The 18,650-nt window shown below is 41.5% G+C and overlaps 1 protein-coding gene across 1 annotated transcript in view; it reads right to left on the bottom strand.

The window, feature by feature from the left end:
* The window catches only part of LOC139908252 (actin-binding protein WASF3), a 44,789-nt gene extending 26,378 nt beyond the window's left edge, over positions 1–18,411 (bottom strand). Inside the window, exon 1 of the mRNA XM_078291580.1 lies at positions 18,375–18,411. The gene's annotated coding sequence lies outside the window, so the exon portion shown is untranslated. The remainder of the gene's footprint in view (positions 1–18,374) is intronic.
* Positions 18,412–18,650: the final 239 nt, after the last annotated feature.

Below are 18,650 nucleotides of genomic sequence, written 5' to 3'. Positions count from 1 at the left end.
ACAAACAGAGAAGAAGAAAAATAGTCACACACTTAAAGTGCTGGCACCCTGATTGAAAGCACTAACACCCTAATGAAAGCTGAAACGGCAGTTCGTAAAATAAATGTCACAGCAAATGTAAGGAGGAGTGTGTGACCATTTGATTTTCTTACAGTTTATCATTAGTCTGCACCATCTGGGAGTCCATTCTACTATTTAGCCTGGCTATGAAGAGGAGGTGAACCTGTTTGTAATCAGCAGGATGTTTTGCTTCACTAAAGTAGAAAAATAATCAGATGGGAGTACAATAGGCAGCCAACAAGTTATCCAATGCTAACCTCATTAGCTTAAACCACATTAGCAATGCAAGCCTCATTAGCTTATACTACATTAGCAATGATAGCCTCATTAGCTTATACTACATTAGTTAGCGAGACACTTTAGTGCCTGAGAAACTAGGAGATACTGGGCTCGCTAAATGAAGAGTCAACAATCATCCACCCCCAACCCCACAAAACTGACGACCTGAGGAAAACCCTTTTCTTTCAAAATATCCTTCATTATGTTTCATTGTCTTATGTTTATTGCATTAATTTTGCAAGATTATGCCTACTGAGCAGGAAGAAGGAACGTAGGCTATGCTCTAGGACTGCATAATTAATTGAAAGAATATTAAAATCACAGTGTTGACTGTTGCAAATGTCCAAATCACAAGATGCTGCTTTTGTTTTTTTCTTCTTCAGAGTGAAAGCTGTTTGAGATTACCCTCTGAAACAAGATCTTCTGGTCACCAAAGTTGCTGGAAAGAAAAAGTGAGTGAAGTCTAAAAGACTACCACCTCATTTTACACTGTATACAACTTATTTTGCAGCTGACATGCTCTGCTTTTTGTTTTTGGACTCAAAGAATCAAAAGATTATTCTTCACAAAGAAAGACAGAGAGAGAGAACAGGGTGTCTGGAAGTTTCATTATGTTAAATTTAAGACTTTTGAAGACTGTTTTAATACCAGTTATAATAAAATATAAAATCTTTTTCACATTGAAAAACTGTAAACCCATCAGAATACAAACAGTGCACCAAGCAAAAACATCATTTTTAAGACCTTTAAAACACAATTTAAGCCTTAAAATGATGTAATTCAGTGTACACAAGACTTGAGTTTGGGTTATATAATTCAACACATTTTAGGACATTTTTGGGACCTGCAGACACCCAGGGAAAGAGAAAATGAAAAAAGACGGTAAGCAGGAGAAAGGAGAGGAGAGGAGATGAGAGAGAGGGAGAGAAAAGTGTGTCGTCGAGCCATGGGAGCGTTGTCATGGCAACGCGCTGAGGAATCTGCTCCGTTGCTCAAAAGTGGAACTCAGCGTGACTCCGAAAATAGTATGAAAGAGAGAGACAGAAAGAGAGAGAGAGAGAGAGGGAAAGAGAGACAGAGAGACGTAGAGACTCAGAGGGAGGGAGGAGGAGGAGAAGAGGGAGGAAGAGGGAGGGATGAAGAACGCTGTGAAACTTTAAAGTAGTAACTTTAATTATAAGTAGGTCTCCGGGGGACGTATTGGACTCTGATACCTGCACCGTACAGTACAATGAAGGACACTTTTGGGTGCAACACTGAAATAGGAACAGAGATATACAGGCTAACACGACCGTAGGAACTCTGAAAGTCTAACAGATCCGTTTCCAGAGGACATATCTGGGTGCAACAGACATGTTTGGGTATGACAACACAAGTCCTCGTATATGAGATGACTGAAACCGCTGTTGTGCGCCCAACTTGGGGCAAAAAGCATCTGCAAATCAATTTAGTGTTTGTTTTAACCTAATGCCACAAGAGACCAGTTCATATTGTAAAGTTTAGAAAAGTATCCTAAACTTAACTTTCAAATAGTATGATTTTGATGGTGCGTATCGTATTTCTCTAAGTGCCAAACTACATCCATCTGGTACTCCACGTTAAGTTAAAACAAATGCTACGAATCATTTGCAAGTCCCTCATCATGCCATCTGTCCTGCATTAGTGCTACAGTGGCCGCTGCAGCATTGTAGTCGTCGGGTGGAAACCTCCTAACTCTAATGTTTAAATGTTCATGTTTTAACTGCAATTGAAGGATCATATGGTCATTTTAGGCTTAAGACATTTCTACGACCCTCGGGCTAATGAAAGCCTTTCAAAACCTATTGGATAAACTGAAAAAGGCATAGTCGTTTTTCTTAGTTTCTGAAAAGTTTATTTATATGTTAGAGATATGAGGTTTTCACCCAACAGCAGCATAATATATTATGCTGCAGTGGTCACTGTAGGTCTAATATGTCATAATACGTACATATTATGTTTTGTCAAATGTAAAGTAAAACTGAAATGCCGTATTGTAACAAAACACTAATGGCTGAATCGTCTGGTTGTAATTTACATTTCACATTTTAGGCTCACGATTTAAAATGACTGGTAGGGTTCAGAGTCTTGCTTAAGGACAGACTGACAGGACACGTGGCTGTTGGCTGTTGATGGACAAACTGGCTTTCAGGGATCGAACTTGTGACCTTTTGATTACGGGATTGTCCCTCTAACCAGGAGGGCAGAGTGAGAGGACTTCTGCGCTTTGTCTGGGAAGCCATGGGTCATGACTGTCACACCTCTCCCTCCTCCTGTTTACGTTTATTTACGCTCTACTGTTAACCGCTGTTCTACCCTCCTCCTCTTCCCTTCTCTTTCCCATCCTCCCCTCCCCTCCTCCTCCATCTTGCTTTGATGGCAGAGGATATAATTACAGTTGTAATCAGATCAGGCTTTATCCCGCTGATCCAAGGTTGGTTGGAGCCACTTTGTAAGGAGCCGCTGAGATGTCGCAGCCAAACATGTCCTCCCAGTGTGGGCGTTGCACCCAAATATCTCCCCAGGGAGCAAACCAATAGACTATGTTCATTCCCAAAATCTGAGTATAGACGTATCCACTGCATAAGTCTGCTTTTTACTGCATGTAACATTATCGTGTCTAATCATATATCATGATTTAAGTTCGTATATTTAATAAAACACTGAACATTGGTAAAATAATTGTATTCCCCCAATCAGAGACTAATTGTGTTAATAATTGTGATCACAATATCTAACAAAATGAACAGAATTATCATTTTGCAGCTTGGTAATGCAACATCAGAATATTATTTTGTTCTCTTGCAGAAGTTAGAGGTCGTATCTTTTTACCCCATGATGAAACAACCTTTAGATACTGAAGTGAGACTGATTGGAGAAGAAAGGGATAGACAGAGCCAGAGGGAGAAAAAGAAGTGGGGGAGATAAAGGAGCAATGAAGATAGAGAGATCAGCCAGGATCAGGTGGTCGGTGAGGCAGAGTGTGTGTGTGTGTGTGTGTGTGTGTGTGTGTGTGTGTGTGTTTTCTGCAGTGTAGCTACAGAAGAATGCAGATATTTTGATGCAAACTGATTTTTACATAGGAGTGTGTACTTTGTGTGTATGTTTGTGTGTGTGTGTGTGTGAGAGAGAGAGAGAGAGAGAGAGAGAGAGAGAGAGAGAGAGAGAGAGAGAGAGAGAGAGAGAGAGAGAGAGAGAGATGGTATTAATTAGTGTCCTTAACGAAAACATCATTCCTGCAGGAGGCCAGGCAAGGATCAGCTAATGGCATTACACTATGCCGTCTGCTCAGCCATATAGACTAAGTACACACACACACACACACACACACACACACACACACACACAGTCACAGACACAAACACACACCTCTCCTGCTGTGCTACACCATGGCTAAGTCTGTCTCACAGTCTGTTGCATGGCCCCGCCCCCCCCACTCCATAGGAGGGACCTGTACAGTATAATCAGCGCTCATTAGCTTTCTACAGTGACTAATGTAAATGACAAGGCCTGATGCTATATGATGATTTAATTAGATGCTATACCACATCAGAGGCCAATTTACATTCCAGCTAATGCGACAGCTAGCTGGTGCTGCATATTCCGTCAGTAATGAGCATGCAAGCTAATGCGAGTGACACGCTATATTGCAAGCCTATATTTCAGGGGGAATGTACAGTTTATGGAAGATAATTTGCATGACAGCCTTTCTGAATTGCAGATCTACATGACTAAGTGTGTCATCGCCGTCGGATGAAAACCTCGCATCCCCCGAACGCCAGCTTTTCAGGAACTAAGAAGAACAGCCTCGCTTTCAGATGGACCACCATGCATTTCTGAGTTTATCCAAGCGGTTTTGAAAGGGTTTCGTACAAGCCCAAGAGGTCGGAGAATCATCTCAGCCCATAGAGGAGCGTGTAATCCTTCAGCTGAAGTTAAAACATGAAAATCACAGTTACAAGAGAGTTACAAGGTTTTCACACAACAACAGCGATATGCCTGCTGCTTTAAATAAGAAATGTAGCTTGCTAATGCAAAAGGCTGAGTCTGATATTGGACTAGACAGATTTGTTTTGACAATATGCCTGAACTAGACTTGAGAACTGCACTAGCAGCCTTTGTAAACAGGTCCACTTCTGTGCCCAAACATATGCATTCAAACATATGTAGCCTACCCTCAAAGGTACACTAGTGGTCCTTAAGGTACTAAATATATGACTTTTATTGCACTAAAACAACACAGACAGTTCTGACCTAAAGTCAGATCTAAAGGCTTATGCTTAAATGCTTGAAATGTGTTTCTTAGACAAATATAAACAGTGAAGTTGATCCTATGTATGAATTTCTTTCCAAAGCCTTTGCCTTTCCATCAAGGCAAAGGGCGGCTACTTTGAAGAATCTAAAATACAGATAGTTTTGATTTGTTAAACACTTTTTTGGTCGCTGCATAATTCAGTGTGTGTTATTTCATAGTTTTGATGTCTTTACTATTATCCTAACATTTTTGTCACTTGGGGTACATCATAATTGCTCCTTTAGAGGTAAAGACAAGGGAACAAATAAGGACCATGCCTAAGGGTACAGTATTCGTACCCTGATAGCGTGCAGCGCCTATCAAGTATTCGTACCCTTTTAGGTACTGTACATCCCCGCACCTTGTCTTCTGAGAGTGTACTGATACTACAGCGTTATGTAAAACATGCAGGCTAATTAGCGCGTGTGTCGTAACCCACGTGTGAATGAACAAGCGAGGCTTCCGGATGTTAAGAATAAAGCTGGAGGGAGAGTGTATAATTAAGAGGGTTATTAGGTCACTCGCTAATGTGAATGAATTAAAGGCAGAGGTGGCAAGCTTAATGGAGTGTTGTATGTGTTGTGACACCTACTGTACATTGGGGAATTGTTTTGCATACAGGTTTATAAAGGATCATTTGTGTTGCTGTTCAAGACAACATGTATTATTAGAAAAAGATAAAGACAGAAAATATGAAGAGTTTCATTCTTATGAAATGACAAAATGATTGAAGCACATCATGGGTTAGTGTTTAAGCTATGAAGACATCTTAAGACTTTTGATTGCAAAATAATAATTGATCTGTGCTTTTAAACTATTGTCCGATGAACTTCAGGTGGCAATTTTTATTTTCAACAAAACCCTTCACATGCTGTAATGAATATACTGTATGTGACCTGGGAATGTGTTGTTCAAACTAGCCACTTGGATGTGTACAAAATATTTGTAATCATCCAAGTATTGTACACATTGCAAGTATTCTGATGCTGAAAGGTTTCATTCAAAAATTAGATATCCAACATTTGGGGGGAAAAAATGACACCTACTCTTACAAAATGATAATGGCATGAATTAAAACTAGTAAAAATGAATTATATCTGCTATTTAAAGAATAGTAAGCGACTTAAGTCATTGGTTGACAACACACTTTTACAGACTGGACCTTCTATATTTTAGAGATACTGAGTGATGAACTTCAGGTGAATGGAGATAGACAGAAACATTGGGGCTACATGATAATTCAATATTATCTTTTTTCAGTGGAATTATATCGTGATAATATGGTGATTTTGGGATACTGTGACGCACAATTCTTCTGTCTGAACTGATGATAACAAGCAAATCTTATTTTAAAAATGAGGTACAAAACATTTTAAGGAATGTTATTTGAAAATGTCAGTTTTGTTTGACATCACAGCTAACATTACCATTCAATGGGATGAACATTAATTTGATTATTTAACATGTGATTTTGAATACGTGAGCCATATTGTGACAGTTTATCTGACATTAACTGTCTGGATGCAATAAAACCCACCTATCTGGTTCTCCGAGAAGGTTAAAAACAAAGAGTGCAATACATCAGTAAGAAGTATATGCAAATACTACTTAACCCCGGCCTGATTCAGAGTTAGTGAAAACAAGCGAGCGGGCCAACACAGCGATACAGAGTTAATGTTTTATTCTGAGTCAGGATTACTCTGGTTTAGCTCTGCGGGCCTGGGAAGCTCTCGACTTGGTTACACGCCAAATGTCAGCTAACAAAGGCATCAGCGAATGCAGAACGGAACAAAGCAGAGTTTAAAAAAAAAAAAAGATGACTGGAACGAGAACAGAGGTTACAACTAATGAGCTCTCAGCTGTATGAAAAAGAAAAAAAAGAAAAAAAAGAAATGTTTTGTTTGATGTCGCCAAAACAGCAGAAAACCGGTTTTGGTTTGATGTTGCCCAAACCAGACCGAGGGTGATAATTTGAATTTTAACCGCATCGATTCCAGTTACAGCTCCGTTTTTAACCCCAACCCCCCACGCCGACTCTCTCCTCCTCCACTCTCCTCCTCCTCTGGCTTCCTCCCTTGCTTCCTTCCTCCTCTCTCAATCCCCGTTACCCCTTTATCTCCCCCACCCCTCCCCCCCTCTTTTCACCCCTTCCCTCTCTCCTACCCCCCTCCTCTTTCTCTCTTTGATGTCTGAATTTGTTGATGCTCTTGGGAGAGGAGCCATTGTACAAAATGATCACGATGAAATAGAATTATGACTGCACTTCCCCCCCCTTTTCGCACTAATCCCCCCCAAAAAACAAATTATGCAAAACAGGAACGACAGAGGAGAGGAGAGACTCTGCGGCTGCCTCTCACTTTTTCTCTCTCTCTCTGTCTCTCTTCTTGCCTTCTCTCTGTGTTTTTTTAGGAGAAGCGTCAGGCTCTGTGGAGTCGTTGTCATGGTTTCTTTGGAAGTATTCTCAATTTTTGGCTGGGTTTAAAAAAGATGATTGAGCAGCAGTGAGCGAGAGAGAGAGAGAGAGAGAGAGAGAGAGAGAGAGAGAGAGGAGAGAGTGAGAGAGTGTGAGAGAGAGAGAGTGTGTGTGAGAGAGAGAGAGAGAGAGAGAAAGAGAGGAGAGAGAGTGAGAGTGTGAGAGAGAGAGAGAGAGAGAGAGGAGAGAGAGTGTGTGTGTGTGTGTGAGAGAGAGAGAGAGAGAGAGAGAGAGAGAGAGAGAGAGAGAGAGAGAAGTGTACATTGGGCAATGGAGGAAAACCAAGTTCTGAAGGTGATCTCAGTCAGTTGCTTGTCTCCAGAGTGTGTGTGTGTGTGTGTGTGTGTGTGTGTGCCTACAGTACCTCTTAACCAAGGGTGAATGCAGGTGAAGTGCGAAGTGAAACGGCCACTTTAATGGAAAGTGAACAAAACATGTGCTACAAAGGAGCAGAAGGCACACACACACACACACACACACATAAAGACAAAGGGAAGATGATGACAAAGACAGGTGGAGGTTCATGTCCCCATGAACCTCCACCTGTCTTTGTCATCATCTTCCGTGTGTGTTGTCTTTAACACACACACACACACACACACACACACACACACAGAATCTCAAGCCTGATAGTTGAGAACCAGCAATCCGACAATCACAGGGAAATAATTGAAAGTCTAGTTAATATATTTCTCTGTAACTGACACATTTTTAATTATTTGCAATTATTTAATCCCGTCCTTATTTGGGAATAGATGAAGGCTGTACAGTATGTTTGATGCTTTTAATACAATGTGAGCGAGTCAATTTCTATTCTACAGCATTAAAATGGTAAAATCTAATGATACTGGACATCAGCACAAAATATTGGCTATAGGAAGCTTCAGTCCAGAAATATTGGTATTGGTATCGGCCTTCAAAAATCCATATTGGTCGAATCCTATAGCCAATACAGTGATACTACTAGATACTTTATTGAGAAGTGAGATGAGAAGTGAATGAAAGTGAATGAGAAGCAAAACAGGAGGGACAGAGACCTGTTTATCCTTTTCTATTCTATTCTAATGTGGTCAGTAAACAGGTCAGCCAGAGAGAGAATGCTATGTTTCTGGACCGCATTAAACTCCACCGCTGTGTGTGTGTGTGTGTGTGTGTGTGTGTGAACTCTCCTCCTGCCCCTGTGTGACCCCGTCTCACACAATTAAATGTGTCGGCCTCAGCGCGATCGCAACAAGTCATCCGGCAGAACCATGTGACGTGTGGCCCCCTTTTCCACACACACACACACACACACACACACACACACACACACACACACACAGCAGACTCGGCCTACTGGTGCTGGGTTAGTGGAGGACCTGGGCACTGGAGCGAAGGCTGGGAGGGACAGTTCAGATTAAAGCTGAGATGTGATGTGTCACGCTGTCCCAGTTTCCCAGTGTCCCCTCTCCCGGTCTGTACTGGAGAGGTGGGACGGGACGGGACGGGACGGGACGGGACGGGACGGGACGGGACGGGACGGGACGGGACGGGACGGGACGGGACGGGACGGCGGTGCAGGAGCATTAACCACGCTAGAACAAACTGCCATAAACATTACATTGAGGGTCTTGGTTACCGCTGAAACGATTAGTCGATTAATTGATTAGTTGACAGAAAATGAATCGATTATAATTTTAATAATCGATTAATCATTCTAGTCATTTATCAAGTAAAAATGAAAAACATTTGCTAGTTACAGCTTCACAGATGCTAAGATTTGCTGCTTTTCTAAAATGAATACTTTTTTTGTCGTTTTTTTTTTGGCTGCTATTCAGACTAAGTAAGCAATTTTAAGAATCACTTTGGGCTCTGGTAACTTCTGACGGGCATTTCTCATTATTTTATAGACAAAATGATTAATCGAAAATAATCGTTAGTAGCAGCCCTAGTCTTGGTATAAGCAGGCAACACAGTGAATAATCTTCTACATTCAAAACTGCTGGGTTCTGTTCCATGAACAGTCAGTGCATGCAGGCTAATTTTAGGAAACTTTTTAACTTTTAGAAAAACATTGGCTTTGTCTTTTCCAGTTTTATATTTACAGCTCACCCAGGTCAGTGTGGCCAATGACAAGTGAATCATGGCAGTGAATCAGAAGCAAAACAGGAGGGACAGCGGCCTGCTTATCGCATTCTATTCTATTCTATTCTATTCTAATGTGGTCAGTAAACAGGTCAGCCAGAGAATGAATGCAGTGCAATCTTTCTGAACCGCTTTCAACTCCACCGCTGTGTGTGAAGTCTGAGGATTTTATTGGATGTGACATTGAATTTGGCTCCCTACAGCAGGACTAGAGGCTTTGGACGAGAGGAGAGAACAGGGAATCTACACTGGTATCCACTGAAGGGGGGCAGGCAGGGAACATGTAGATACATTTGTGATTTAATAGTAAATTTTCCCTCATACAAATCAGTATAATATCTCGGCTATCTTCAGTAGCTGGACTTTGAGCAGTTTTTAGTATCGTTGACCTAAACAGGTTCATACTGAAATAGGTGGATACTTAACAGGGCAGGGGTGGAATGGTGGGTGTGGGTGTGTGTGTGTGCGTGTTGCTTGTCACGGGGGGCCAGGCATGAGTACAGCATTACTGACGTTTCCAAAGTTGACACTCTGAGACAGCCTCTAATAAAAATTCCCACCTCAACATGTTGTGTGAGACAACTCAAAGCTGCACTAGGCAAGATATTTATATAAAAATACACCCGTCTTATCGGGTTAAATCGCAGTGGGGCTGCAACAGAGAAGAGCGTCCCATCCCCACTAATTGAGACCCAATAGATTCATCCTATTTGCCCAAATGAAATTCTGTTAGTATGGACTCACCAACGTTAGATCTTTTCCTCTCTCGTCTCTTTGGTTTCCTTTGGTAAAAAGCAGTGGCGTCGCCAGGGTCTTTCTTTCGGGGCTTAAGCCGGCGTTAGTTGTCAGAGCGGGCTGCTTATTTTACGTGAGCCAGCTTTAAAGTAGCAGCTAAAAACCTCATGTGTCCAAACATAAAATGGCTTTTAAGATGTTTTTTTTTTGTTTGTTTTTTTTAAGATGTTGAGCCTTGCTAGAGTCAGTATAATATCGGATCACTCTGAACAAAATGTCACTATTTCTCTCCAGTCTGGCACCTGGTTAGTCAGTTAGATACTGAATCCTCCCATTCAGCTCTATTATGTGGGCTGCTGAACATTAAATACAAAAACAAATTTCCTTCACATGAGATGTCTATATTATTTTCAACTTCAGACACTGTTTCCCCTTAAACGTGAGAAAATATGTTTAAAAATTACATTTTTAATTTGTGCCTCTGTATATTTTACTAATGCTAGTATACTCCTCCAGCCAGTCAGAATGGATCATGATGATCTTTGTTATTACAGCCAGGGTGTGGCATTGAAAATATCAGCTTCCTAACAGAAGGAAATCACAGGTGAAATCATTTACTTTTATGCTTAAAGTTAAGTTTCCATACCAAACAAACCAATGTAGTTCACTATTAGGTTGTAGTAATATGTGGTAATGAAATATATAGAAATAGAACTAGACAAAGATAGATGAGGGGAGGAGAGAAATAAGGGGCAAGAGAAGAGTTCAGGAGGGCAGGTCTGAGGAGAGAGACAGACAGCACACTACAACATACTGTATCACTGTCGGCCTGTACAGACTACTGCTCAAACTGTTTACTATACTGCTTCATTTACATCTGTGTATGTTCATGGCAAATTGCACCAGATTGATACATTTTGCTGTTGAAATTTTAAAAAAATTCTCCCGGGGGACGAAATCCTAACAACGCCCCTGGTAAAAAGCATCACAGACCGGCCGGGTTGGTAAACATGAGCGAGCTGTGTGACGTTTACTGGTTTCTGCTTCAAATAAGTTCATATTTACCACAGTTCCCTCTCGCTGCCATTTGGATTGGATGCATTTGTAGCCTGGAGTCGATTCTGATCGTCTCCAGAGAACATGAAATATGACAAGACAAACAACCAAACTCTGCTCTTTATAAAGGCAGGTATTTATGGGCAGCAGGCTGGAGAAACTGCCTTTAAACCAGATAACTCAAGTCTGTAAACATCCATCCTGCTGAAATGTCCTTGAGCAAGACATTGAACCTCTACCAGCTCCAGAGTCGCTGCTCTGTAGCTGAACTTTGACCTCTGACCTCCCTGTGGAAGTCGGCAAAAGAGAAGAGAATTTCCCCTACAGCGATCAATAAAGTATCATGTTATATTTAGATGTGGTCATATCAATTACCAGTGAATTCTCCATTTTAAGTGCACTAGCCAGCACAAAGTACACACACACACACACACACACACACATACACACACAATCACCCGCTGACTTCGAAGCCTGTGGCCAGAGATTGATGGTAGGGAGGGTCAACGCCGGATCAATGACTCTATCGATGAAACCGCCAGCAACACCCGCACGTGAACGTCCAAACACCGCCCCTAGCAACGGTCGCCGCGGCGCACCGGCCTTATCGATCAGCCTGACGGTGAACGAGCCTGAAAGCCGCTGAGTAAGCTGGACTGCCTGGGGCGGAGCGTGAAAAACGCGAGGCTGCGAGACGGAGAGTGTGTGAGAGAGACAGGATGGATGTATGAAGATGTGGAGACTGAGAGAGAGAGGAAATATTGAGTGTGTGTGTGTGTGTGTGTGTGTAGGTGTGTGTATGTGTAGATGTGCCTACTTTTCAAATGAGTCTCATATACTGTACAGTAGCATTAAAGAAATTCTGCTTGGCTTAGCGATATCCACCCAGCACAGACAGACACAAAAGGAAATAGACACACACACACACACACACACACACACACAGAAGCAGATCGAGGTACGTAGCGAGCTGATCAGTGTCATTGTATCGTGTAACACCCACGCCGATGTGTCGTCAATAGACTGGCCTTGCTTGCACTTTGCATCATCCCACTGAGAATAAAACAACAAAAGCCAACACAGTTAAACCAGCAAGGTCAGACAAGCCAGTGGAAGAATGATGAGACACTACAATTTTTTGGGCAACAAAGACTGGCAATGTTCCCTGCAACAAGTAACAAAACGAATCAATTTAAATGTTTCCTGATGGCAATAATGCTGAATAGTTTCCCTGTCTATCAGTGCCTTATGAACCGTGAAGCATGGGGAACTTCAGAGGAAATGGATATGGGCAATGCCTGCAGTACAAATAAAACAGCGACTGGCAATGGAGGCAGAATCAATGCAAATGGAATAGCAGACTGTAAGAAAGAAAAGCATTCTGAAAAAAAAGTTGCTAGTCATATAGTTTGTTTGTGATTTAGTTGGTTGTTTCTTTTCTCTATCTACAGATGAAGTCAACACAAAACTCCCAATGTTGACACGCTTGCTACACTGCTGTTGCAAAGCTGCTTCATCCTTCACGGGGAATTATTTGGAAGTTCCTGCAGCTCTTATAGGACAGATGCAAGGTAAGGGGACATTTACAGTATCACTGTATTAACAACAAAGACGTCTGGTAAACGTGCTTCAAATAACCCCGATATGCTACTATGCTCCTTCTCTGTAATTGTAATTGCAGTATTGAAGCACTGTTGCCCCACTCCTATCTTGGTTTACACCCTAAAAACTAATATCTGGGCTTTTGCGACAGTATGTGACAGCTAAACATGAGTTTCACCTGCACTCTGGGGCTGAAAAAGGTTTGTTTTCATTTGTGAAGTTGCAGACATGGAGTAAAACAGATCTGTGTTTTGAGTTATAATGGGCTAAGAAAGAAACAGGCTTATTCTCCATCTACAAGTCAAACTCTTCCTCAATCCTCAAATAAATTCTGCATTGGATCTTCGACTGTAAATTAGCCCCTTATCATCTTTCAATGAGAAGAGAAATGTATGAAAGGCTTATGACTGGTTGGTCGTATCCCATGTGGTCGACGCTTATCCTCAAGTATGTGTACGCTTAAGTATGAAAAGCACCAAAGCGGATCCATAAGTGGCCACATCTTTCAGCGTTAAGTGGCCCCTGAAGAGGCAGCAGCTCTGTATCTTCACAGAGTTAATTCAGACCATTAGCCACTGCGTTAGTGAGCCACGACGAGACGTACAAAACACAGTGAAATGTATGAAAGGGGAAAAAATCCCAAGAAAGGGAGAAATCCTTTTGAATAATGGAATCAAATCCCACTTCCTTTCACCTGGAAACATTTAAAACTACCAGACCTGGTTCAAAGAGCAAATTGAGGTTCAGTAACAGAACTCGCTCCTCGGGGATCGAGCCGAGCAGATTTCCATGAGAAAGAAAGTGTGCATGTGTGTATGTGTGTGTGTGTGTCTGGTAAACCTATAGGCCTTGTGTGCCGTCTATCCAGGGACAGAGAGGCTCTCCTGGAGCGGCTGACTTCTGAAATACAGATTGCTGGGAAAACACACCGCTCACCTCTGGAATCCTAATCATCCTCTGCGTTTTAGAGAAACAGCCCGGCCTTGAATCGCTCTTAAAGACTCAACAAGCTGCTGTCCCACAAAAACACGGTACTTCCAGAAGGGGAAGCTTGTTTTCAGACTGGGACCCATGCATTTTTGAAATTATACAGTGGAAATTTCATGTATTTATGGCTCCTAGAGTCATTCGACTTGCTATAGCCTTGCAGCCTAAACCTTCATATCAAGTATGAACATAAAGATCGCAAAAAAAACAACAAACAGAAAAAACGGAGTGACAAGGTTTTCTGTGGACCTTCACTTTCAGTCAACATTCACATTTTATTGATGTTTACGCTCAGAACTGCTGAGCAACAGCAATACATTTTGTTTACACAAAGACAGTAGGATGATGGGAGCTTCAAAACAGGCCTTGTGTCAGATAGATTGACAAAATAACAAAGACAGGCTAAAAGAAGTGAAGCAAAGGAGGAATGGTTGGAATAATTTACCTGAACTGAACTGAAAGGATAATAATCATATATTTAATACACACATTTTCCTCAGCATTTTCCAGCATTACTAAAACTGACTATTAGGGAAACTGCTACATATCCATTTTGAAAATAAAGATGTTGCCTGATGTCCATTACTCAATATTTCAAAACAAATAGCTACTTAAAATGTTAGGTATTTTGTAAGTAAAATGCTCAAGCTAGCTTAAAACTTCAATAATAGACAACAGTGAGATTTACTTTCATGCCATTTGATTAAAGTAGTTTTTTTTTTATGTCATTTTGGGGCAAACCCCTTCCAACATAATCCTTGTTTCAGTATATTTCCCCAGTAAAAATGCATTGGCACTAGTGATCCCTACCGTACATAGGGTTTTGCGGTCGGGGAAAAACAACAAAAAAAGGCAACAAATAATCTGAAAGTGCAAGAAAACTAGAAATCCCTATAGAAATGAATGGGAATTGTGTGTCCAAAAAGCATAAAAACCCTTACAAAACCTGAAAAAATCCCCCTTTTGCATCCACAGTGAACATGCCTTTGTCCTCCTTTGTCTTTGTTTTACTCCCCAAAGTGGGGGGTTACAATGTGTGTGTGTGTGTGTGTGTGTGTGTGTGTGTGTGTGTGTATAGACGTGTGTGTTTACAGTGTGTGTTCTGCATGTCTCCCTGTTTGAGCGTTCATGCTTATTCCAGTCTGTGAGCGGCTCTGCCTTTTTCGCCCTCCTTCCTCCATGATTCGCTTATGTAAGGAACCGGAGCAGGCTTGTCTCAGCACTGTTTCCTATGAATAAAACACTGTACTGTATCTCAGCTTCACACACACACACACATACACACACACACACACACACAAAGAAACCTATTATCTATTACTGTTCATCCAGTCTGGAGTCTAGAGTCGGAACGTGCCGGCAGGACTGGGCTCGGTTCATTTTCAATTCCTAATCAGTTACTGAAGTACATATGCTAATGATAAGCAGTCATTCTTCCATTTGTGTTTCTTCTCATGCCAACAGTTTCCTTCAGCATTTGAGTTTTGAATTAAACACACTTCCTGAATTGTTTGAATTGGCCCCAGCCTTCCTGTTGATCCATCACGCAGTTTCTCCAGTTATAATATTTGTACTGTATCAGATTTGCCTGTGGCTTGTGCGTCAAAGTACAGCAGTAACATTAGCAAAATAAAAGGTAATGTTAAAACAATTCTCAGGATAGACTCATGAATACACTGCAAATCAGTTCTGTTCAGCTCAAGAGTGCAGGATTCAAGAAATGTCTGATTTTTTTGTCTGTCTTGTTTACCTTCCTGATTCATTTCCCCTCCACTGACTTCCATTTAACATTTTAATGTAGGAGGAATAATAATAATGTGATACTTCATCGACCCCCGTAAAGAAATTCCCTTCTCACTTGCCTCCTTCCACAGGGAGGTCAGAGGTCAGAGGTCAGCAACAGAACAGCACTTCAGCAGGGCGGACGCTCGATAACACAACCTGAGTCCATCAACATCAACAAGTTCCACATCAACCGAAACAAGCACGCAATCATTTTCACAATATGATATTACGGCACAGTAAAAATTCATATTAAAACAGCTTTGGAAACTGCTGAACTGATATCAGGATGAAATTTAGGGTTCAATTTCAGCTTTCCCAGCTTTCATTTTGGCAATATATTTACAAGGGTTTTCAACGTTGATGCAGTCCAGTGTTTGCCTGATGTCCAGCCCCCATGAATCTCGGTCTTTAGCACTTATTGAATTTGCATGCCGATTCATACGGGTCTGGACGCAAGCCTATCCACCGGCAGTTATTTTGGACAGATAAGGACAGGAATTTGAAGACAGCAAGCTAGATTTAGCGATTTAATTTTCTAGTTTTTGTTTTTGAAGGACTGATAAATGCTTGCTATCATCCAATTCCTTTGCCGGCGCTGCCATTTTGGTAGTTGTTGTTGCGCTCGGTAAAGGCGTCATAAGTAGGTTTGTCCCGCCTACATCGACCATCCAATCAAGTATTTCGGACAGTATCTGTCCAAATTAACTGCCGATGGATAGGCTTGCGTCCAGACATGTATGAATCGCCATGCAAATTCAATAAGTGCTAAAGACTGAGATTCATGGGGGCTGGACATCAAGTAAGGCCATTGTATCAACATTTAATCAATGTCAAAATGCACCTCCTCCTCCCTTATTCCCCTGCTGCACACCTGAACCACCCTCTGACTTTCTGATTCTGATTCAGTTTTCAGAGAGGTTTAGAAATATGAATAACGTGATGAAGACACTGAAGGAAGACTATAACCTCTTGTCTTGCTGTCTGAATAAATGGATTGTACAAATGCGGTTCCCCCTTTTGCTACTCTGTGTGTGAACTTTGTAATCTCTTTCAGCGATGTGAGCCGCTGTTCCCGCCTCCTAATATATCTAAATTGCATCACATGCTTTAGGGCCTCCTGCAGACTACAGCTGATCCTCTATTTGGCACCGCTCTGCCCGGTGATACCGGTGCCATTCTTGCAATATATATCGACTGATTAGATTACTGCTTGTCTCTGTGTCTCTCTGATAAGACAGAGAGACAAAGGCAGAAGAACAGACAGATAGACAGATAGACAGACAGACAGACAGACAGATAGGTAGATAGATAGATGGATAGATAGATAGATAGATAGATAGATAGATAGATAGATAGATAGATAGATAGATCCCTGTGGGGGAAACTGGTTTTTGGATGTCACCTTATTGACCCTTTTTGTTTTGTATTCCAGTGTTTATATCATATGCTGCTGCTTCTTCTTCTTCTTCTTCTTCTTCTTCTTCTATCTACTGCCCTTTTTTCCAGTAAAACAACATGTGGGTATTATAATCTGCACAACAACGCACCGGGAGGCCCAAGTTGCCTCGATACAGTTTTCAACAGGCCTTTTTCACCAGCTGATGAGAAGGAAGCACCCAGCAAACAGGAGGCGACCAGCCAAGCAGCCACACAACAACAATAACAACAACAGAAATAACAACAACAGCAGCAGTAGCGGCAAAAAGGGCCACAATAACAAAACTCTCAACACGTTCGACATTCAGTTTGGCATTGTGGTTGAACTTTGCATGAGAGAAGGGCGGTGACAGAAGCCAGTAGGTGGTTTTTATTCCATATAGACACAAAAAAAACTAAATTTCACATCCTATACACTACCAGTCAATAGTTTGGACCCACCTGATTTAATGTACTATGTTTTTCATTCTCTTAAAGCCATTTTGATCTAAAGGCTTATATGCTTAAATGCTTGAAATTAGTTTTTTTTAGACAAATATAAACAGTGAAGTTGATGCCTATGAATTTCTTTCCAAAGCCTTTGCCTTTCCATCAAGGCAAAGGGCGGCTGCTTTAAAGAATCTAAAATATAAGATAGTTTTGACTTGTTTAACACTTTTTTTGGTCACTGCTTAATTCCATTTGTGTTATTTCACAGTTTTGGTGTCTTTACTGTTATTCTAAAATGTGGAATATAGTAAAAATAAAGAAAAATATGGTGTGTCCAGACTTTCGACTGGTAGTGTAGGCCTACTTCTGAATAAATCTAGAGATATGCTTCAAAATATAAAAAAAAAAATGGCCAAAAATGTAGATGGCATTCATTCAAAATGCATTATGTCAACAGTGCAGTGGAACAAAATGCCCCTGAATGTCATCTACATGCAGAAAGACATTTTGGCAATTTTTAGCATATTTTGACCCATATTCCCTGCCATATTCTGAATGTGAAGTATGTGTGAAATGTATTTTATTTGCAGTATTGACTGGATGGATCCCTGACACAGACTAATCCTTTGAGCCACTGTGTAGCCTCCCAGCCGGCCGAGCCACTAAGCACCACTGCTCTCTTTTCCTACATACAGAGCCACACACACACACACAAGCCCTGTTTCCTGCCAAATCCTGTGACACATTCTCCTTACTGGTGACATTTTTGGTTGCAGGCAAACACAGAAACACCTGACCACTGAAAAAAAACACAGAATATAGTCACGATTACAAAAATGGGATCAAGTGGAAAGGATAATCGGCTTCCTCTCGGCTTCGGGAGCGTTTCAAGTCTCTGGATAAATTGCCTCTTAATTTATAAGCGTGTATTTCTCTCCCCACTGCTTCCCTACAATAGCAAGTGCATTTATGTTTGATGCGTGGATGCAATTCACGGCAATAACAATAACAAACGCGCCCATAGGAGGCAGCAGGCACGTCTCCACACCATTGCTGTCACATGCAAAGCCGATTTAAAAATCCAATCTAATTTACCTGGGCTGCGGTAGAAGCGCCTCTCCCGTCTTCTTCTTCTCTCGCTCTGATTTTTTTTTTTTTTTAGGATTATTCAGTCCGCTCCTTCTCTCCTGGTCTGCATTTTATTTCAGATCTTCCATGTTCGCTGATCGGAGAAGCAGGGATGGATGGATGGATGGAGGGATGGAGAGAGGAGGAGGAGGAGGAGGAAGAGGAGGAGAGGAGCGGAAGCCTTTGAAGTGAGGAAATCTGGGTCCCTGTTCGCAGCCCAGCTGCATGTATGTCGTTTCCAAG

This window comes from Centroberyx gerrardi, chromosome 23 (genome assembly GCF_048128805.1).
Source record: "Centroberyx gerrardi isolate f3 chromosome 23, fCenGer3.hap1.cur.20231027, whole genome shotgun sequence".
NCBI classification, from domain to species: Eukaryota; Metazoa; Chordata; class Actinopteri; order Beryciformes; family Berycidae; genus Centroberyx; species Centroberyx gerrardi.
The sequence above is the reverse complement of the archived record's forward strand: the minus strand, read 5'-3'. Positions and strand labels throughout refer to the sequence as shown.